The following is a 23,570-nucleotide window of genomic DNA, read 5'->3' as shown; positions in this document are numbered from 1 at the left end:
CCCGCCTTCCTTCCCCCCGCCGGGGACGGTGCCCTCCTCCTCGCCCACCCGTTCTTCACGGCCCCCGCAGGAGAGAAGGGCGGCTAATGGTTTGTCCACCTTTTAGCATGGCGGGGTTGGAAATAGCCCCCCTCCCCCGCGCTTCCCCACCTCCTCGGTGCTCGAGCTTCCCCTAAAAAAGAAGTGTGTTTGTAGCTGGAGGAGGAGGAGAAAAAAAAAAAGGTGGGGGTGGGACTGGGACTGATCCTCTCTTGAAGGCTTTAAGGCGAAAAGGGAGGAGACCTTGGATCTTGCGGGGTTCCATTTTTAATTATAATTACGCTGTAGTGGTCTCTGCGAGAGGGTTTGAGGTGTTTTCTTGTACGCGTTAAGATACAAAAGGCGAGTTTCCCGAGCGATCCAGCCGGCAGAGGGAATATTTGGAGAGAGATTCAAGAAAAAGCTATGGTGTGTCTGCTGTAATGGTGGAAAACTGATTAAGAGGAGACGGGGGTGAGACAAACAGGGTAAGACTGCTTCCAGCAGCCCCCAATCCAGTGAAGGGCTCGCAGATTGGGTTCATGTTGTGGATACTGGGGGAGGGAGGGGTAGAGAAGGTTTTGTTCTCTTTAAAATCAGAACCGAGGATGGGTTTAGACCGCATATTTGTTGTTCCCTCATGTATTACGGTGCTGCATATTTTTCTGTGCCCGTAGCAGCAATAACGAAGATCATGGAGGGTGTTTGCTACAATAGAAAAATGGAGTTTTCTCCTCGGAAGTGTTATTAAAAATATTATTTCAATTCCCAGTTTATTTATTGAAAGGATTTCAGTATTTTTTTTTTATCCGTACAAGGGATATTTAAGGTGTAGGATTTTTAATTCTACAGCTTTGTAGGAAATGAAGAGGTGTAAAGTATTGTATATAAATATGAAAGAGGCGAGACGTTTTATTAAAAAAAAATCTTGTCCAGAAGAAAATCAGAATGATATAGGGGTTGTTGTAAGATGTCAATTTATCATTCCCGAAGATGAACTGAAATTTTAACGAATGTGATATTTCATTATTCTTCAACAAAGTCATGGTTGGGACTCGTATTTTAAATAAGGCATCCTTTCTAGGATGCCGACTGCCACGTTATTATGTATTGTCTCCACAATAGAAAATAGGAGGAAAGGACTGTAAATGTAAGGCTTAAGTGATTATTGAAACAGCTTATGAGAATAGTTGACTCAACTTGGAGAGGTGATTTAAGACTGAAAAATTAAACATTTTGCTGCTGTAAAACATCTGCACCTAATCGTGAGAGATTTATCCCGTATTTTAAGCTGATCTGCTAAACACAAGGATGTGAATCAAGACAAAATGCTGTCGATGTGTGTGTAAAATACATGTGGGGAAAACGAAGATATTGTATTAATATCTAAATTTGTTCTAAATGTAATATATCAGAGCTTAATTTTTTTCCCTTGTGTGCTTTAGGAGAGGAGAAAGAGAAGGGGTGATAATAGTGTAGTTGTTTTGGTAGCTGCAGATTAGCCAGGGTGTGTGTTTGATTTTCTTTTTGCTGTGAATGAATGGATCTTTCTGTGCCTGGGCCCAATAGCTGCAACAAGATGGCGTTTGCAGCAAGGCAGCTCTCATTTTTCAACTCCTCCTCACCACAGCTTTGCCAAACTAGATCTTATTTCGTAATTGTATTTTAGATTTACATTCTCGTTCTCTTTGCTTTCTTCTTTTTGGGGGTGGGGGTAGGAGGAGTATTTGGAAGATTGTTGCAAGAAATCTGGGGTTTTTTCTTAATTTTTGTGAGCTCCTCCAGATAGGAACTAGGTGGGAGGAGTAAATAGTTTTATTGAAATGTTCACATAGGCTCTTACTGGATAAAGGGGTGACATGATTTTCTTTTTTACCTTGCAGTGCCTGCTTAGTATCATCAAAATGTTCTTGGCTTTTATGAAGCCTGTTGCTGAAAAACAGCATTTTAAACCTAGAGCACAGGTATACAAAGACCCTGCTTGGGGCTGTGTACTGTAGCTGGTTCTCTACTAGCTGGGTAATCGTCAGACCCCATGCAGACAGTTATCTTTCTATAATACAAAAGAGTCTCCCATCTGCTTCAGAATGCTAACAATTTGTGGAGGCTTTTAAAATTGCTTTTGGCCTGGAATTATCGTCATACTCTAGGTAACTGTTCTTTTTATGGGAAAGAGTAAGAAAGGTTTTGGGGATGTTAAAACAGTTCTGTGTCTGTGAAGTGTTGTATTTTAAAACGACATTACAGATTTCTAAAGCTTTCTGTGTGTGTTTTGTAGTATCTTTTAAGAAAAATGGACTTTCAGTTTGTAACTTTTGTGATATTTCACTACAGTGCCAAGCTTCTTAACTTTGGCAGCCTAAATAAAATAGCTTGGTTAATACTTGCTATACCAGCCTCAGGTTTAAAATAATACACTTCCCAGCAAGAAAAATAAGAAATGCTTGTTATGTCTTCTGTATTCAAACGACCTCCAAACCTTTGGTAATATCAACCTTTTTAGTACTGTTTATCTGTGACTTAATGTATAATCAGTTGCTTGTTAGTTTATTGTAATAGCCCGGCTGTAGTTCATACAGAAGGAAGCTAGGAAGCAGAAGAGCTAATTTGCAGTTGAGGTGTCTGTTGTTGTTGTGGTTTTTTTTTTTAAAAAAAAAAAAAAGAAGAAAAAGTTGAAATTAGCCGAATGTATTTTACTCCTCTAGTATATCAGAAACAATGTTTTAATCAAGAATACTTGTCCAATAAATTACTAGTTCCATTTGATGGTACTTTTAATGTGCTGTTGAACTTGAAACTAGCAGTGCAGCTTTTTTTGGTACTAGTACTTTGGTCTTTCAATACACGTATTGGGTAAGATAAATTTTATTTATCCTTGTTTAGTCCTTGCAGCTGCTAAGTCAGTACATAGCAAGCATCCTACCATGGAATCTTAGGCAACATGTAAAGTTAGAATTCCACAGTAGATCTTAGCAGAACAGTTTTTAAATTGCCTCCATACCTCATGGAAATCTGAAAATGTTGTATTTAGACTTAATGAGAATTCTTCTTGTGTAAGTAACCAATAAACTTTTGTATAATTAGGAAGTGTGTAGAGTTTTGTGTAGCATTTTTCTTAATATCATCCAAGAAAAAACACTCTACAGCTATTAAAAATTTTAAAACTAGAACAATTAAACTAATATACTTAGGATAAGAAAATCATTCAATTAATGCAGTTGCTTTCAGGATCCTTTAATTATAGTAGAAATACATATCTTTTGTGTCTGTAGGATGCCTTTTCTTGAAATTAAGCAAGATGATGTTGGCTTCAGTGTGTAATAACTTCCTGGTGCTTTGGAGGCTTCAATTTGGTCATGTGGAAAACAACTATAACTGTTTCTTCTTAAATAGTTACTTAGTTCTGATTTCTCAATCAGTGTGAAACAAGATGCCAATTCATATGGAACTTGTGTTGCTTTTGCAGATTCTTATGTTGCCTATTGCTGTCCTTGGGAATGTTAATGCAGTGTTACATTTAGCTAGTTTTGTAGTTACTGCAATAAAAAATTGGGGTTGCTTGCTTTCTGTGAAACCAGCAATAGATTTGTCTTCTCTATGTCGGGCTCAGCTCATGTTTTAGTCGCTGAATTGGATTAAATTCTTACTGTCCATGGATTTTGGCTCTCAGCATTAGTGGATTGGTAATTGATATTCTCAATTTTAATATCCAGTTTTAGCCATATGGCATAGCGTATTGTTTCAAGAATTGCATTTAGTGCTAGTTTGTTACTAGCAAGTTGAAATGAGGAATCATGCATTCAAGTGGTTGAATTATGTTTAGGTGAGTTGTCTTTGGAGTCTCTAATGCCTATGTTTGTGCCAGTATTTTTTTTACACTATTTTACTGGTTATGTTGGGAAAGAATTTATAACCTTGGAAGCAACTAGCTTGTATTAATGAAATGTTTCTTAAGCATGTGATTGAAGATAAAGTGGAATTTTTTTTTAAGGGAGAGTCTTGATTGCTCGAAGTGCAGACTCAAAATGAAAAGAATACATATTCCATTCAAAATGTTTTTTTTCTCCCCACTGATAGTGTTGGAACTAGTATTAGCCAAGGTCGTGATAAAAAACAAAAATACCCCCAAGCCCCTATGTTTCTATTTAACATAGTATCTCAATTTATTATTTCTTCACAGGGTGTCTAGTATGCTGGGGATTTTGTGTGCATGGATTTGTTTTTCACCAAACAGAAATGTATGCAGAATCCATAGATACTTGAGCCAACTGGTAGTTCAGCAGAACATTAAGAGGTTTTTAAAAGCTTTGAGCTGGCTATGAACAGTACCTTTACTTTAGATGCCAAAAGAATCAATGTAAATGACTGTGGAAGGCTTCCTAGTACAAAAATACGGACACTCCAAAATAGGTTTTGAAGCAGAATACCACGTTTCTGTTGAACTAGAAGACTTCTAAGTAAAGAGAAAGGAGACAGTTAGCCTTTGAAAGAAAATACACATTTAAAAGTATTTTTGGGAACATAAATATCAGATGTTCTTGGCCTGTTTTTTTAACAGCTGACTTTCTAAAATGTGTTCTTTACAATTAATATCTTGTAATACTATTTTCATTGATATTAAATGCTTGTGTCCATTGCATTTATTGGAGTGGTATAGAATGTGTTATGGTTTGTTAGTCTCTTGAAATATAATGAAATATTTCTGCTTGTCTGGAAGACTGCAGTTGGAACCTTGAGTGGACTAGGTACAGGGGATAATACTTGCCTTGCCCAGTATAGTCACAGACCTCCAGGAATCTTCTTTCTTGAACCCAGCTAGAGTAATGACATGACAATATTCATGAATGCCATCTGGAAACAGATAAGATATGGTATTGCTTGCTATGTATATCTTATGCTCAGTGTTACTGGGGATGCTGTAATTAGATGCCTACATGGTAATTTGTATGTGTAAGCCAAAAAGAATATTTTTGGGGACATCATGGAAGTGTGATTTGGAAATGATAACTTTAAATTCTGTCCAGGGTTCTCAGCACTGGCCCAAACACTCAATTGTTTGGTTCTCGAAATTTTCAACTGGCACAAAATAAAGATCCCATACAAAATGTTACACATTGACCCAGTTATTGATATTTTAGTTCATTGGGTGGGTCTGTGTGTCACAGGACACAGGAATAAGTGCTTGAGAAAGCAGTTACAAAGCAAAAGTTGTTTAGATATTGCCAGATTTAAGTCTTGCTGAAATCCAATACAAATAACTATAGCAGGTTTCAAATAAGAACGCTTTAGAAGATGTTGTAGATGTTCAGAAGACCTGGCTTTGAATTAATGAATAGGTTACCCTCTGTCAGCTATTCCATGGTAATTATCAATGCCTGCACTCTGAAGATAAATGCAAGGTTATTCAAATCAGCATAGCCCTTTTTCATGGGGGACCAAGTTAATCTTAGTACCTCAAACTCGATGTAGGCTTAAAGGGTGTAGTACATAGATGGCTGCTATGGGCCAGCTAATGTTGGAAACTTGCTCATGAGTCTGAGCCCTGTTTGGCTTGTGGGCAAGCAGAATCTGCAGGTTAATATCAAGATCTCTGAGGTTTCTTTACTGACTTAAAGACTTGTTTTAAAATTATTTTTTCTAAGTATTTTGGGCTTAAGAAGTGTTGAAAACAAGGTGATTTTGTCACTTGTCACAGACTTATGAGGAGAAGTGCTATAGTTATTTTTTATTTGGTGGGACTGAAGGGTTAAAATTTGATCTTCCTGTGCTGTGTTTGTTTTGGAATCCTAATAATGCATAAGTGAAAATGAGGCTGAAGACCTGAAGAAGGTGATCTGAGGGAGCTTAAAGGAGACAAGATATAAGGTAGCTCTGTAACTGATGGTGGTAAAGATAGGCTAAATCTTCAAATTATTTTCATAGATAGTATTTAGAACTTGATGAGGGGAAAAATTAGCAACAGATAATACAGTGAAGGGAAAGAGAGTAATTAAAAATCTAGTTGCCGTTTTAATGTGAAATGTAGTTCATTTCTGTAAGTAGTTTGCGTGAAACTGCTTCATTAAAAATATGTATTTTTATTTGATAAGGTAGAATTTCAGCCTGTCAAATCACTGCAATTTCTAAATGTTCTGCACGTAGAAAAGAAACCTTCTATATGTTATAAGGATTAACTGAATTGTAGATAGCTAAATATTTTTTTTCAGTGTGTTCCTACACTGGTCTGAGGAAGGTTTGCCTAAAGTTTCTTGCCAGTTATGTTTTTCTCAGATGAGAATATTTTTGATGTGTTCTTGAAAACTGCAGTAATGCCTGCCAGTACTCCCAAAAAAGAAAATATTAATTATCTGTAATTAGATAGATTAGATAATTTTTTGTAGCTTTATGTAATGCAGTCCTATATTAAAAACTATGTAAAGATTTTTGTGCCTATTTTCAGTTCTTTCATTTTTTACTCCCCTAGCAAAGGCGGGGGGGGAATAAAACCAAAATATTTCTCTCTGGAACCTCCTGCGTGCCATCTATCAAAGTAGTTGCAAATATTTTACCAATTCAGGTATCAGTGATGATTTTGCTCATCCTTATTACAAAATCAAACTGTACTGAGTATGGGGGACAAATTAAGAAATTTTGCAAGGCTTTCTACATGACTTTCAGAAAGGCAAAAACACCCACAAAGTTGACATCACTGACAGGAAAGCAATGCCTTACTTCTGTGGCTTGTTTTTCTTCTTCTGTTACAGTAGGCTTAATTACAACAGCTGATGCCAGTTATTTTCTTTCTTTGTAAGAAAGAAAAAGAGCTTCTGCTTACCTATTGCAGGTGAGCTGTTAATTCTATACCCCTTTATTTTCTTACTGCTTTTCTGGCCACCTTGCATATCTTGGGCTAGATTAAAAGTCTGTTCAGTAACATGTGCTTTGTGTTCCCTGACTTTTTAGGATCTATTGTAATCTGTTAATAGAGGTTATCTAAAATTATTTGCAAAATCATGAAGTTATTTGACAAGCTGAGTGGGTTTTGTTTTATTTTTGTGAAATGTTGAAACAAATTTCCAACACTGCTCTGACAGAAGAGTTTTTAATTGTGCACTTCAAAATTGCAGTTTAACTTCTGTGGAAACTGAAATTTATGTGTCCAGTATTAATGTTGTATGCTTTACTGTAAGGACTTCTCATTGGGACATCTGTGATAACACAGGATATATTTTACTAGACTTCTTTTGCTGAGGGTTACAGAGCAGGCGGCTCAGCTTACAAATGGTTTTGGAGTATATGTGGTATGCTTGTATCTGTCCAGAGATGTGCCTTGCAAGCTACTGCCTGAGGTGTTGCTGCCCTTTTGTAATTGGTGGGGAATGTGCCTTTCCTCTGGAACTAGAGAAATTGAACTGATCTTTTAGAATAGGAACACTTTGTATTTGGTCCAACTGTTTGGACTTTTGTACGTATTCAAGGGATTTACCAAAACAATTGAGGGACATGAGGTGGGGCAAAGCTGCAAGGTTTAGAAGTGTACAGAAGATGGTATGAATGTGCCTCTTTTGTTGATGCAGAGATCTTAAAAGTTAATGCTTAGTTATCTTCAGTAGTGAAATTTGTAAGGCCAGGCAGAAATGCTCACTCCGTGAGCAGCATTGACAGGAAGTCCCTAAACTTATTTTTTAGTTTGATATGTGTGCAATACTAATAATTTTCTAGTAAGATCTTTGTGGTGAAAACTAGTGCAGTTAAGTCTGGTTTTGCCATACATGTAAAGTTCTGTTCCATTTAAGTTTATTTAAATTGTTGAGCTGATACATCTTAGTTAACACCAAGTGGTTCAAGGTATGTGTTGAACATAGCAATGCTTGAAATAAAAAGAAGTAAACTTAGGTTTCAGTATGCAAAATATTGTGAGTTATAACTGCATAGTACAAAACTTAGTATATGTTTTGTTTCCAGTAAATGAAGTAATAGCGCTCAACAAAGCAAGTCTATGTGTGCTTCAAGATGCTGAGAAGAAATCTGTTTATGGTCCTCTTGGACTTTTCCTGTTTGGTTCCCAAAGCTGTTTCTTCAGATAGCCTAACAAATGTGTTTGGAGGGCGGTGTGGTAATTTTTCTGTTTGTCTAGAAAAACAAAGTAGATGTGATAGTCTGCTGAAACCTTTGGTACTCAAAATAAGATTATACTGTACTAATTAAAGAGCTCTCTTTGTTGGAACATATGTTTGATATTGCTGTTGCACATTCTTTGTGAAGTGGTAAAATACTGAAGATACACTGCTGTCTGTTTAACAAAGGTGTGGTCTGTACAAAGATCAGGAACTGTTCCCTTGATGCTTATGGCAATTAAACTGTGCTTCAGGTTACTAAGTCCTGGATTTCACTACAAGTTGCCAGATATTATCTGGCTAGTGCCTGAAAGCTTACTGTAGAAGTTAATATACTGTTCTTTAATTAAAAGACTGTGTAATGTTTAAAGAAAATAAACTAATATTGAACAGGAACAATTTAACAGATTTAAAATCTTGACAAAGTAGTGTATCTTTAACAGATGCTTGAGAAGTTGGGGAATTGGTTTTTTTTCATGTATGAAAACTCAAACATCATAGAAACTTTGCACAGTGAAGTCAAATTTGTTAGTTCAACTTAGTTTTGTCCTTTATTCTTGTGATTGTAGATAATAGGTGAAGCTTCAGCATTTCAGAAAATAATTAGGCTTGTCCTACAAAAAGATTCATTGCTGATATGTGGAGGTGGAACTTGTGCAGAACCTGCGTTTTGGGGCTTAATATCTAGGCACAGTAGTTCATAGGTGTGAGTACTTAGGTATCTGATTATTCAAAGTCTCTTATTAGTCTTGAATTTGACATACTACAAATTCAGGATATCCAAGATTCAATCATATAATGATTTCAGAAATTAAAAACTGTATCCTTATAATCAAACAGGGTACAGTATCTTGAAGAAAAGGAGAAAACATCTTAAAAACACTATAGACTCGGAAACTTTGAAAATAGAAGGAAGTTCTTCCAAACGTTTTGGAAATCTTAGGCAAGTCCTTAGATGCGAGAAGATGCCCAGTAATTTTCATATTTGCTTCTAGTCTGACTTTTCTGTCTTCCCTTTAACCTGTATTAGAAGATGGAACTCATACTTAAATCAGGCATTGGAAAATCCGCTTTTTCACTACCCTGGGGATCAAATATAAAGCATCTGAACAGATTTTATTGCGATAAGATGGGATGTTAAGCTGTGTCACCTAGCTAGGAGTGCCTACCTGTTTACCTGGATACATATCATGGAGAATTCATTTATTTCATTCATTTAATTCATTAGGTTTTGATTTCTTAGTCTAATTTGTCCTGTAGTAATTTTTTTTTGTTGCATATCCTTGCTGTTGTGAATTAAACTCAGAAGGCCTCACTCTGGGGGAAGCCAGTTACTGCTGCCCTCTGTCACAAAAGGTGGCACAGACATCTGCTGTTCAGCAGCTGCCTTGCCAGTTCACAACTTGGCATGTTAAGGAAACCAAGATGGGCAAATAGTTTATTACCATGCACTGTGTTGCAAAACTGTGATAGTTTGGCTTCTAGTTAATGAGCAGCTTGGCTCTTACAGAAGGTGAAGGAACTTATAAAACCAAGCTGAGGTGGAAGCTGGAGTTGGAAACACCAACCATGTTTTTCCCAAGTCAGAATCCTTAATATACTGTAGAAGGTGGAAGTGACCTGTCTTCAAAGCTCTCTCCCCTTCTATTTTTAAAGGGCCAAGTTGATATATTGTGTCCTGCAGTTAGTGTGTTTTCTGTTTTAAAAACAAACTCAAAACCACCCTCTCCTTAAAACTGCACATAGTTTTGCACAATAGTGTCCAGGGGCTCCAAATAAACATGAAGCAGTGCTTGTATAAAAAGGGGGTGTGCAGAGGATCGTGGAAATCACTGCAAAATCTTAAGAGTTACGGATTTCAACTAACCTTACTGGCTGCTGTCTTTGTTAAACAGACTTTGCTTTTTTGACTTCACTTTGCATGTATTTTTTTCCCTAAAATAGATGGGATTGTCTTCTGATGTTTTCAGTTTTGTCTCTCAGTTAATTCCCACCCTGGCTCCTAAGCCTAGTAGTACTTTACTTGTTTTCTTTTTATCATATTTTCCTCTTTATTTTGATCACCTAACCAGATGCATACTATCTAGAGGAATACAACTGCTACTTAAAGACTAGTGCCAGAAGTTTTAAGAGGGTTAATGCAGTACTATGGAAAGAAGAACATCCAAGGGTGAAAGCAAGTATTTCCTGTTGTACCTTTGTGCTTTCTGTTGTGATGCTGTCCCTGGGTTGTACTTGAAGTTTACCTTTCTCATATCAGCATTAAGCATTGTTGCATTGTCTGTTCCCAAACACCACTACTCGGTCTAATGGCTTCAAGGTCTCCTGTGTTACTCTTCAGTCTGTCAACCTTGCTTTTCTTGTTCCTGTTCTTCTGTCCCTTAACTTATTTCGTATCAACAGTACATATCAAAATACAGCAATTGCTGGGAGAAATCAATGAGCTACTGGGGGTATAAATCATTGCTATCAAAACTAATGGAACTGCTTGCACATTGATTAAAGATGGGTTATGTTGATTGCGGGGCTAGAGAACAAAGTAGTGCTCAGTCTATTTTGGGTAAAAAGATTAGAGAAGTCATGCCATATTTTAATCTCTGCCGAGTATTCTTTTATCTGCTATATGCATATAATACAGTTTGTTGATTTTTAAGGTCCACTGAAATACTTTTTATCTTCAGACTGGTGCTGGAAAGCAGTTATTTCATGGTGTAGCTTAACTTCTAACAGTGGTCTGTTAATCTCTTACTGAAGATCAGTGTGCTGTTTGAACACTTAAATTCTTACTTCAATGAAATGTATTCTTTTTATTAATTAGCTGAAGCTTGGATAAGATCTTTAACAGAGTTGTAAAGAATTAATATTTTTCTTTTAGATGATCTCTGAAGCTGTTTTGTACAGTCTGTGTAGCAGAGGCACAAAATGAGCAGGCCGTTTGTTCAAATGTCTTAAGTACCTTATTTTTGTTGAGGCAGGATGTGATAGTAGTTATGGTCAGAAGGTAGTTATCAGGTCTTGTTGCAGCCTGGCTCTAAGATGGGGTACCTCTGTTGCTTCTATTGGATTTTTTTATCATTATTATTTTTATTTTTGTTCTAAGTCAGAGCAGAAAGAAGAATCCATGTTACGGAAGTACTCTTTCAGGATTCGATCCTAACAATGAAAGGCATTTAGAGTGGAACACCTGATTTGTATGGTAAAGCACAATTCAGATTTCATAGAATATGAATTATCTTGCTGCTTCTGGAAACATGATGTGTTTTTCATTAGTGTTTTGAGGGCCTTAGTGTAGCGAGACATGTAAGCGTGTCAGTATCTCAAAGTTTGTGCCTACAGGCATGGATGAGGGGGATGCTTTGCAGAAGCAAATTTGTCCATAGAAGACCACGTTATATCTGTGAATGTCTCCCTTAGCTCAAGAACAAGGGTATGTCAATTTGTTTGGCTATTTCTTCTGGTTTTAAATGGTTTGACTTTTAAGGATGTAAAAAGTAGTATTGCTAAATGTAGTGTTCTAAAAGGTAGTTGCATTTTTTAAAAGGGTGTAAATAGGAAGCAGCTGGTTCTCCTTTGACTCAGTTGACTCTTTACTAGCTGGCATAAGTAGAATGAAATGGATGATTCAGCTTCTGTTCATAAAATAGTTGAGCTGAAATTTATTGGAATACAATAATAGGAATTTCTACTAATTTTCTGTGCTTATGCATGTACACAGTCTTACTGACTTTTTTGTTTGTATTTTTCATGTCTAATTTTGCTATTTTTGTTTCTGTTTTTTTGTATTGTAAATAAGTGACCACATAGCCCATTTCCTGCTCCAATATAATAAATATTGTAGTGAAGATCTTAATGTACCTACTGATGTCACTGTAATGTTAATATCTGAAACAATATGTGATTTTTAACAAGGTTGAGAAGATCATGCCAATACAGATGTGTTGGCAAGCAGAGCTAAGCGGAATATCATTCAGGCTTTGGAAAATTCTGGTTCTTCTCTTACACTTTAACCCCCCAGACAGTGGCAGTTGATCCACCTATGGATCAATGTAATCTTTGGGATTTTGGTAACAGGAAGTGGTGTAATCACCTACCTCTGCACCAGGTTTTGTATCTAGTCATTCGTTTGCTTGTGAATTCAGTGCAACATGATCCAGTCACATGCTGCCCTCTCCTCAGCACCTACTGTGAATTATGTGGGGAGAGCCTGAGCAGAACATCATCATTATAGAGAAATACATCAATCTTCATGAGGACTTCTTGAACATATTTAAATCACTGAAAACAAACTGAAGACCTGCTGGAAAGTTGGTATACCCAAAAGTGACTTTTAAAAAACAATTTTTGGAAACTTCATGAGAATTGACAAGAATTAGGCTTCTTAATAGGATTGCAACTTACTATAGGCATGTTCTTAAATTGTGGATTACAATCTTGTTTTGATACCTGAATAAATGTGTTTCTAATGTTGACTTATACTAAAAAGAAACAAGTATATATATTTAGGTGCGTAATGTGTTTTCATTTGCTATTTTATGATTCTGTCATTGATTTGTCACACCAGGATGATGTGTAAACTGGTCCTACAACAGTGTGCTTCCATTTCTAGCTTATAGGAGAAAATGTACTGTGTATAGCTTACATTCTGAACTGCCCTAAACATCCCACCTGTAGATTCAGCTGATCTAAATGAGAGATTACCCATTTTCTGAAAAGATAATATCCTGATACTGTGGCATTACCTTAGGTCCCCTGGAGAAGAAATAATGGATTTCTTGTTTTGTTTCTGGGGTGGTTTTTTTGCATTATTTTGTTCAACTTCTCTGCAAACACATTGCTGATAACACTTCATGCCAGGCAACCTTCCTATATCTGACTGATTTGTACTATAGTTTTACCCTTGGGGTTTTTTTCCTCTTTTGCAGCTTTAACACTTCTAAATCCAAATTATGAAACTGTTATCATTATTAGCAGCTTTCCAGATAGCTCCTGCTATGTGTGTTTTTTTTTTCCTCTGAAGTAAAGGTTGTAAGCATTCCTCATGTAAAGGGCTTATGTAAAAAAATGTATTTCCTCAAAAAATTACAAAAAGCAACTTTAGCACAATTCCAAGGGGATATAAATAGTTACTGTGACTAAAAAAAAAAAACCCCAACGATAGTATCTGGACAAATGGCACAAAGCCTAGCCGATTCATATTAGTGGGCCTGAGAAAGTAACTAAAACCTTTTTAATTTGTGTCTCACAGTTAAAGTTTGGTGTTGGGATTATTCATGGGTTTTTTTGTTGTTGTTGTTGTTTGGTGGGTTTTTTTTTAACCCAGCAAGACCTAGTTTTTGTTTCTGTGGCTCCTGAATAGTTAGCTGTATGTTACAGAGAAGATGTTTGGATCCAGCAGTATTTGGTTATATATTCTTACCTTTGTAGCTACTTCTCTGTTCATGGCAATAATATTACTTCTAAATAGTGAGAAATATGGAGTGTGTCAGTGGCATTAGGACTGTGATATCCCTATTATGCATGTGCTCTGTCCTGTTTAGGTAAACAGAGATTCTGGTCAGTTTACAAATGAAGTGAAAATGCCAGTAAAAACTGGAGGTTAATGATAAAAGAGTTGAAGGAAGCAATGGAAGATGACAGTTGAAGTAAGAAACAACTGTTCAGTTACTGTAAGGCCCTGCAGATAGAAGCATCTAGTAATAAATGCTTAGTCATTTCTGTGTTGGTTAATTAATAGTACTATATTCTCCTATAATGCTGCCTGAGTTCAGTCTGGAGGGAGATGTCTAGTAGTATGTGACAACTAAATTGCTTGGGTTTGGATAAAGGGATACTTTACTAAATGGCAATTTTCAGTAACTTATTTTTCTGATAAATGTAGCTAGAAATCTATGTACAAGCAGGTTCTAAGTTTTCCTGATTTACTGTGGTGTTTTTTGTTTTTTAAATTGTAAGATCAGGAAAGAAGACAGCCAAAAACATCACTGGCCACTTTGATAAAATTGATCCAGTTTATCAATAAATGTGTTGCTCTTCATAAGAAGTAGCTGCATATAGATAATTTTCAACAAAGGAATAAAACCTAGAGTATTGGCTTTTGACATTCTTAATAAATGTAAGTTTGTTGAAAACTTTTACTAAATATCAGTAATTTTTGTTCTTAAAATAAGTTAGCTTCCTATGCCTGCCACGTACTGGGAAGTGTTAGGATGCTCTTAAATGTGAATTTCTTTCAGAGCAAGGCAGGAAAGAGAAAAGATGTAGTTAGGAAATCTTTTGACTTGGCTCGCTAAAGTAACAACAGTTATTAATATTTGTGAACTACTTCAAAGATCTCTGAAGACCCCTCTTCTTAAAAAGTGTGATTTTAAGCATTTGGCTTTAGGCATCTGTTAAACATGGAATAATAAGTTGTTTTATTTTTTTTTAACATAAATTCTCTGCTGTACCTAGAATTAAGATTTTTTTTAAATAATGCGCATAGCTTGCAGATGCATTTAGAAAGGATTAATGAAGTGACCTGTTACAGTCCAGATTTTTATGCTTAAATATTGCATCAGTATGATTTTTTTTTTTTAAATGTAGGTCATGGGATTAGCATCAGGAAATGTGAGTATATTGGCAACATAGGGATGCTGTCTTCCATGAAGACAGCTTGAGTTTGTTCACTGTTGGTGGCAGAAGGAGACAGGCTACTTCACTACAGGGCTGTTTATTGCAAGCATGTGTCCCTGCCGTGATCTTAAGCATTGTTGTCTGCTGATTAGTATTCTATTTTGAGAAAGTGGTAAACTATCCAAAAGGTTTATTTTCAAATACTTGTTAAACATAGGGAGCGATGAGTCCTTGGGCCTTAGAAAATGTAGACATGCAAGCAAAAGCTGATGGATGATGCATATATAGCTAGATATAACTAGAGTTTGATGATTTTCAGTGTTTTCAGAATTCACTTAGTTGTGAATTATTCTGTAAGATTTTTGGAGGAGACAAATGCATTGTTTCTGTAATTACTGAGACAGTAATTCAAATTTGGGACTTTGAATGTGAAACTGTCTTACTGAATTTGGGCTTTGCGAGGTTTCCAGATTTGTTAATATCTGGCTTCCCCCTGAATTTTCTGAAATAAAAGCTTAATTTTTTTTTTATTTTATTTTTATTTTTTCTGAGTACTAGCAGCTATTTATGGTGGATTTTTTTTTCGTTTGTTTGGGTTTTTTTGTTTGGTTGTTTTGTTTGTGGGATTCTGAAGTGCTAAAACTGCTGTCCTCACTGCTTAGTTGAAGCCAGTGTGATGGAAGGCCATGTTGACTGGTCAGAAACTGTTTCATATAGATCTGTCGTGCCTGGATTTTCCTGTTGTATGTGCTGTTCTGTGTGAATAAGGTTACAGGATGAAGGAATGCAGCCAGAACTTTGGAAGGACCCTATAACTGACCTTTATTCTTTAGCCAGCAATTTTCCTGTGTTCTATGCAGCTATGAGAAGATTTTTTTCCTAATGCAGTCCTCTAGATACGTCAAGCAGAGTAGAAAAAAGTGCACAAATTTCTTCAGGAGGAAAGCATTTCCAGATTTCTACTACTAGAAATAGGGAGGGGGGGAGGGAGTACATGTCACTTGTAATGTTAAAGATCATAACCCCTAATAGGACTGCAACTTGATACTGTTAAGTCATGAGTGGAGCTTGAATGTAGTTTCCTCAAAATCTTGTGCCTGGGAAACAGGTAAAGGATTTCATTAACCAGAAAAACTTGTCTTCGAACAGAGCAAACACAACAAAACTAATTTTTAGAGTCTTGCATTACCAGGTATTCTGCAGGGGTTTCTTTATGCACAAAATCTCTTAAGTATCAACATAGTGACCCTTGTGGAAAGCTGCCTAGTTAAAATGGGACCTGTAATTCAAGAATTGACCTATATGTAATAATGAAGCATTTGTGAAATCAGTTTGTTCAGTTACAGGTATTTTTAGCTTGCGTAATTATTATTTTGTACTTGCACGCTATATTGAAAATGGAAATTTGTTAGCTCTTTAACCAGCTAATGTAACTGTTGCATAACAAGCATTAACACTTACCAACCTGATATTCGCTTGTTTTGTGTGTACTTCACACTAATATATGGAAAAATGTCTACTGAGCACAATGACTGTTTCAACTGGAAACTTGGCAATTCTTCAACACAAGAAGCAGCCAATACCTCCCACAGAAATGGTTCAGCCACACTAGCCTTTGATTACAGAAGTGTTTTCAGTAAGTTTTTGAAGGAGTTTGTACAATCTAGCACTGTCCCTACTAGGGTAATCTGTTTTGCAAACCTGTTAGTAAGGTATTGCTTGCTTTTCAAAGCTTATGTGCTTGCAAATTATAGACGCAGCAGATGATTCCCAGAAAGAAGATGTCAAAAAAAATGAGAAGGGTTGTATCCATTCACTTGAGCATATTTAGCTTTATGAATTTGCAATTATTATTTTATGCTTCTATAGGCTGTCCTTCAAAGCTGCTCTTGTAGGAGGTGACAGCAAAGACTAGGCTTTCTGGAATACAGATCTGTACTTAACAAGAAAACTCTGAACTAGAATTAACTCTTGGAGGAGCACATACACATGCAGATATCAAAATGTGCTTCAAGTTTCCAGCTGTCTGATAGAACTGTTTATGTTGATAGCTAGGACCAAGCCATCAAGTTGAGAATAGGTTGGGTTTTTTTGTATAGGGAATAGTCTTGAAGCATAGTTTTAAATTTCAGGCTTCTAATTACTGTTGCCTGGTGGCATAATTGGAATTTCATGTTGTTGGCAGTGATTTGGAAAGGTCGTGTAATCTCTTGGGGATCAAGATACTGTTCTGTGATAATAATCAGCTATGTAGACTATAAGAAATAATTTTAATAAACTTGTAATTCCCAGTTTCACAGACGTTATCTCTACCATGTAGTTGATACGTTACAGTGGTGGTAAGTGTTGGGTACCTGAACAGAAGCATCCGAATGCTAAATTAGTAACTGCCTGCCTACATACAGCTGTCCTTGCTGGGTGTAGGATGCATCCCGTTCAGATGGGTGCCTGTTGGTAAGGAAGATATAACAGAGCAGCAAAGTAACTTAATTTGAAATTCTTGTTTTACTTTAATAATAAGTGATGTTTGCTAGTAGGGTTTTGGTTTTGTGTCGTGTCCTGTGTCCCATCTGTCACCCCCCCGTGAAATCACCTCTGGTTGAGTGCCTTGGATAAAATGACCTTATGTGCCACTCTTGCAGGAGGCTGTGTTATGCAAGAAATTTTTAAGATTCAAGGGGTGTAATGGTCATGGAAACTAGTTTTTACTAGGGTTGGTTGAGATCCATTTTAAACTATGTTGATAAAGGTGCTCAAAATACATGTGTATACAGAAGACTGCACACACTGATAAAATCCCCCTCTGAGCCTTTTTTGGGTTGAACATGTCTCTCAACCTCTCCTCATCTGAGAGGTGCTCCAGTCGCTTAATCATCTTCAAGGCCCTTTGCTGGACTCTCTCCAGTAGCTCCATGTCTCTCATGTACTGGAGAGCGTGGAACTGGAAGCAGAACTCCGGATGTGGCCTCACCAGTGCTGAGGGGAAGGATCGCCTCCCTTGACCTGCTGGCGATGCTCTTCCCAATGCAGCGCTGGATGCTGTTGGCTGTCTTTGCCACGAGGGAGCATTGTTGGCTCATGTTCAGCTTGCAGTCAGCCAGGACCCCCAAAACACTAAGTGATGTACCTCTCCTGGGGACTGGTTTGTGGTGGGATCCCTCCTGCAGCTGTGCTGGAGATCTCCCTGCTAAAGAGGAATTGGTGTTGCCTGTGCTCTGTCCATGTCTCTACAGCAAGGGCAGCTGCTTATGAAGGCTGGTCAAACCTTGTCCCAGGGTCTGGGCCAAACCCTTGGTGGGCAGGTGATGTGCCGTGCCTGGCCTTGCATCAAGTTATGTATGAATTGATGGTGCGTTTTAAGAAGCTAGAATGCTTTTGCTGCAGTTCAAATATTGGCCATGGCATCTAGTCACTATATGTGTAAAGCAGTCTTAAGAAGGTGAGCAGGTGGAATTAACAGCCAGAATATTTGGGCTTTAAGTCTGTCATTGAATCCATAGCTCAAGAAGAAAAACGTGTTTATGCAGCTAATTGCTTTGGAGAGGGCTACAGTGAATGTGACTTCTCAGGAAGTTGCTTAATTTTGGAGCGTTGTTCAGATTTGCCATGATGTTAAAGTAAAATACTTCTAAATGCTTTCCCTGCTCTTCAGAGTTCCTTTTCTTCCTTTTTTCCCCTCTTTTCTTCCCTGCTTTCCCCAACCTTGTGAAGAAAGTTGTAGTCTCTTCTGCAGTAGAGTCTTCTTCATGTGAAGTGTTGTGTTCTGGTGGATGTTGGAAGTGAGATAAATTTTTAGGCTGGGTTGCCACCTTGGTGCAACTACTTCAATATCTTTAAAGAAAAAAGAGTATTAGGCTGACAACAGTTAATGACTGTCTGTAGTAGGGAAGCTTTACCCAGAAATTATGATGCTTTTGACTTCTGGAGTTACTCTCGGTTTTTAGTCCAAACTGCTGTGCTTCTTTACTTGGAGCAGAAGGCTGTGGGAATGTGGGGACACTGGGTACACCAACCATGCGTAGGGCTGGCTGTCCTCCATGTGCTTTGGTATAATGGTTTAACCACTTGAACCATGCTTAAAGTATTCTCTGGTACTTTTTGTTCTCTCCCGTTTTAGAAACCCCAGTTCTTGATGTTGAGAACCTCAAGCTCTCAGCTAAGCAGGGTTATAAGGGCTGATTAAGGCAGAGTGTATGAAGCTGGTTACTTACAAGAACTCTTTCTTTGCTGAACCAGTACTGTGGTGTGGTGAATGAGTTGGCCTGTAATTTTCATGTTGCTTTTACCAGGCTACATTTTAGCTAAAAATGGAAGCTTGTGGCAATGCAGATCTTTTTTCTTAAGTAGCTTGTCTACTTTTGTTCTTAAATGAGCTCCGTTTTCAATGTAGAATTGAAAATACCTCAGTTGCCAGGATTGCATTCTACAGGCATCACAGGATGCTTTCAGCTTACCTAACTGAAAACTTAACCTGGTTTAAAAAAAATAAACTAAACTTTGTGGGAAAGTTTGCTGTTATGCTTCCTTACTCTTCTTGCAGGCTGGTTAAAGTAGCTTTTTTGTTTTGTTTTTGTTTTTCTTTTTTGCAGAAGGCATATGAAATCTGCAACACCTCTCCTGCATTAATGAGGGTGCAGCACAGGACAATAATGGTGTGTGTTTTGGCCTTTGCTATTGTGTATTCTGTGTGCTGTTAGTGTTCCAGCATAATTTTACTTGTTTGCATTTCAGGTAATTCTTTCAGAATTTCATTAGATTTCATTATCTCTGCAGTGTGGGCAATTTTTTTCTGTCAAGACTTCTGAAAGTTGAATATAGTTGAACTTTTTTCAGAACTTAAAATGGTCATGTCATGTGTTTGTGTCTTTGGGGGTGGGGGTGGAGTGTGGCCTCTAAGTGTGAGTTACTGTTTTATGTCTAAAAGTGTGGAGTTCTGGCAGTAACAAACAAAACTGCTTACACTGTGATGGTTTCATAATCACAGTATTAAACTGTTCATCTACAAATGAGCTTGGATGAGGATGATCCATATCCTAAGTAGATTAACCTCCACACCAGACACTGAAGTGGTTTGTAAATTTTCCAGCTAATAGTGAACTGTAAAATCAGAAAGATGCATTACATGTAAGCATCTCAGTTTAAAGTATATGAAGTTGTAGACTGGCTTTCTGATTTAAGATTATTTTGCTTCAGTACATTCTTGCTTTGTGCTTAGAATAACTTCCACTGTCCTGATGCAGCGGCTTTGAAGATGTGCACTCGGGTGTCCATTGACATCACCCATAGCCCTTGTCTTGCTGTGTGATAGAGACAGATTGCAGATTTTTTGAATGTATAAGCGGTTGTCAATGTTTCAAATCTTGGGGTGAACTATAATTATTACTTTGTGCTGCCAGAGGAAAAAACTGTACAGAAATTTCTTTTAAGAAATTTTTTCACCTTGCTACAAAACCGATTTGTATGTTAAATCATTACAGTCTTCCAGACTGCAAGTGTGTGAGTTACTTAATGTGTCAATTTATACTTTTTTCTTAATATCTTTAGTGATTAGAAAGCATAACTCTTTTAGAAGAGTGTTGTGCTCTCACTTGATCTCATTAGTAGGAGGTTTATGTAACTTGATAGAATAGGTATCTTGATACTTAACTATGCTTAGAAAGCAAGCATACCTTAGGAACAGTATTGAGCAGAAATAATTTCAATGCTTTGAAAATGCAGATCGGCGGGGGCACTTTGTAGTGCAGTGAAAATTACAGTCTTGTATGAGTGAGACAATGTTTTGTTACAATCCTAAACTCTCTAATAATATGGACTTCTGTATCACTAGGGGAAGAGAATTAATGACCTGAGGATTGCAAGAGTTTTCTTGGAAAAGAAAGTTAAAAGTTTCTTGGCATTAGCAATTCTTTTGGTTATGTTAGTAGTATTAAAGCAATGCCTATTTCCTTCGTGAAGAGAAGCTGGCTGCTTAAGTTAGCTGACAAAAAATAGTCTGTGCTTTGATAGTATTTAAATTTCTGCTAGATCTGTTAAGAAATTGATGTTGTTTCTTGATAATTGTACTAATTCTGGTTTTGTTTTGGTTTGGTTTTTTTCAGAATTTACATGTTTGACAGCAGAAGTTGGCTTTCTACTGTAGTGAGAGAAAATGTAAGTAGAGAAATAAGGTAATTTTTTTTTCCTAGTTCTTGAGAAATTCATACTATTTTTAAAATGTGGCCAACTTCAGGTTTTTAGCTGTTAATCTGTGCAAGCCTAAAGTGCCTGTTTTCTACTTAGCATGTGTATTCTTATGTCAACAGGAAGGATTTTAAAATGGCCAGGAAGCCTGCTAAATAATAGATGTCAGTGCCTGCCGCCTTTCAGAAATGGAACTGGCAAAGCAGAGGGAGACCATAGATGAAACTGTTTCATCTCAGTGGGGCAGGGAACTGTAATAAATAAAAGGATGAGAATAGTTATTCTTTCATGAATGAAAAATTACTTATCCGCCACATTTGACAGAAGGCGGCCAAATTTCTTTAGAGCAAAGTGGCTCTTGTCAGAATGTTCTTTTCAATGTGTCAGTATTATTTAAACAGAATCTAAAAGTTTCAGAGTTTATATTCTGTGTAATTGTAATTATTACTAATATTCTTGGAACAGTGAAACCTTCATTACCTTCCAGACTATAACTTCAATTGTTTTTGCTTCTTTTGAAGCCCTTCATTCTGTGAGGAACGTTACTAGTTAGCCATGTGTTGTGTAGAAAGTATTTGCTCAGTTAAATCTGTTACTTTCAGTTACTAGATATTTACCTGTTTTTTAAAAAGCCAGCAGCAAGCTAGCCCCCTGTCTCTTTCTCTAAACCTGTATTCTGAGGTGTTGTTCTCTAATTAGTTATCTTGGTCAACCCTAGACACCTCCAGTGTTCTTCTTTGGAGGAGCAGAAACTGAACACAGTGTGCCCAGTGTAGACAAACCACTGCTTTTACTCAGTGGCATTATGATATTTTCAGTATTTTCTGTCCTATTTTCTATATAACCTTCTTTCTTTTTTAACCGGTGCTGGGTATTAAGCCAATGTCTTTGAGCTACTCAGTGCATGTTCTACAGGGTTTTTTTCCCCTTGAAATTAAGTTTGTATCACAGAAGCTTGTGTGATTCTGTACATTTCTTATGTTGTGTTCCTGTATACCTTTTCTATGATTTCTAACTTCTAAAATTATCTATACTTTTTTTTTGTGATCACCATATGCAGAGATGTGTGTACTTCAGGATTAGAAGGCACTCCTGATTTTTTTTGTCTTCTATTTTGCAGCATGTAAATGGGAGAGAGCACACCTCAAATTTGTTCCACAAGCAATTCTGATCTTACTGTGTTTTCTATTGAATAAAAGTCAAATAGGAATCAATATGTACTTCAGATTAAATAACAAAAAAAACCTCTCAACTTTTCAAAGCCAATATGATGTCAAAACATTGGAACTAATGGTGGATTGTGTATAATTCCTTTGTCATTGTGAAAATGTACAAGCTGCTGTGCATGTTGCTAATAGGATTTATGGTATCTACTAGATTAGCACAGCTTCATTTAATCAGATGACCTGCTATGAGACTGTCTGGTAGGCATAACATGAACTCATTATTAGGGCTGTAAAGTTGTGGCTCTGTTTTTGCAGATGATGTGTTTTGCTTTTCTTTTGGCTGTTTCGTACACACAGGACTGATGTGTATTAGCAGGAAAGATGTTGAGGGAATAAATACCAGACAGGCTGTTGGTTTGGGAGAAAGGTGATTTGGCTAACCTTCTTATGAAATTACTGTACTTAGGTAGTACTCTAACAATATAAATTTAAACCCTCTGTGTTACCAGACTTTGCATCAACAAAGGCTTGGTAGGATTACTTTACTTGTTCGTAGTAGTAATGTGTAGTAAAAACACCTTGTAGCAAACAAAGTTTGGCCATCAAGGGACAGAAATTCTAAATATTTGACTTAATGATAACTGTGATTTCAAATCTGTGTTCTCTTCTTTTAATCTGTAGAGATTATTCACAGGATAGGCTGTTTATGAGAGGGTGGAAGACTCCATTCTTTTTTTATTCTTTTTTTTATAGGAAGGGTGTGGGAAAATGAAATAAATGTTTAGTAAGAATTGCCTCATTGCTGTTACCAGGTATTTTTAGAGAGGAATTGTATTTAACCCAAGAATATGTGTTTAGATGAGTTGTATTCAACTCTTCCTATTTCTCTTATAATGTAGGCAAGCATCAGTCTACATATAAATGTGATGGTATTACTGATACCTTGGTTTCAGTAACTGGACTTAATTGGATAAGGAGCTTGAGCTCTGGAAAGGACATTAAAGTTGTAACAGTGAAATGAGTGAATTTGAGGTCTTCCTCAGCCTCTGAATTGTTCTGTCGCTGTTTTCTGAGTAGTGAACACTACCTTTAAATTAGAATTATTACACTGGGATCCTAAGTGTGTCTCCATTTGCAGAAAGTATGTGGAAGTTTTGTAGATTTCATAAGGCTTTATAATCAGTTCAAAGATTCTGTGCAGAGTTGTTCAACAGATAATTGACTGCCTGGACATACATAACTTTCCTCATACATAGGAATATAGCTGATATAGCTTACAGAAAAAAAAACCCAGAAGTTGTTATTTTGAGATGAGTGACATGACAAATCCTTTTGACATAGCTGAATTGCGAAGTTTTATCATATATGGAAAGTTAACAAATTAGGTGAAGTCAATACTTGATTTTCTTATGTGGGGAATAGAGGAACAAAGTGACTCTTCTGTAGGTAACTTGTAAGAAGAGATTAGAGGCTTGGGTCATCTGGAGTAGTGAAGAAT

At 36.8% G+C, this 23,570-nt stretch overlaps 1 protein-coding gene across 3 annotated transcripts in view; it reads left to right on the top strand.

Annotated features, from left to right (window-relative positions):
• The first annotated feature begins 271 nt into the window (after positions 1–271).
• GNB1 (guanine nucleotide binding protein (G protein), beta polypeptide 1) overlaps positions 272–23,570 on the top strand; it is a 44,801-nt gene continuing 21,502 nt past the window's right edge. For 2 of the 3 annotated variants that reach the window (XM_010577456.1, XM_010577457.1), the window contains exons 1-3: positions 272–506; positions 19,316–19,378; positions 20,825–20,876. The gene's annotated coding sequence lies outside the window, so the exon portion shown is untranslated. The remainder of the gene's footprint in view (positions 507–19,315; positions 19,379–20,824; positions 20,877–23,570) is intronic. The other variant, XM_010577455.1, reaches the window with a different exon arrangement.

Source organism: Haliaeetus leucocephalus, unplaced genomic scaffold (genome assembly GCF_000737465.1).
Source record: "Haliaeetus leucocephalus isolate CR32 unplaced genomic scaffold, Haliaeetus_leucocephalus-4.0 Scaffold556, whole genome shotgun sequence".
Taxonomy (NCBI): domain Eukaryota; kingdom Metazoa; phylum Chordata; class Aves; order Accipitriformes; family Accipitridae; genus Haliaeetus; species Haliaeetus leucocephalus.
This window is presented reverse-complemented; position numbering and strand designations above follow the sequence as displayed.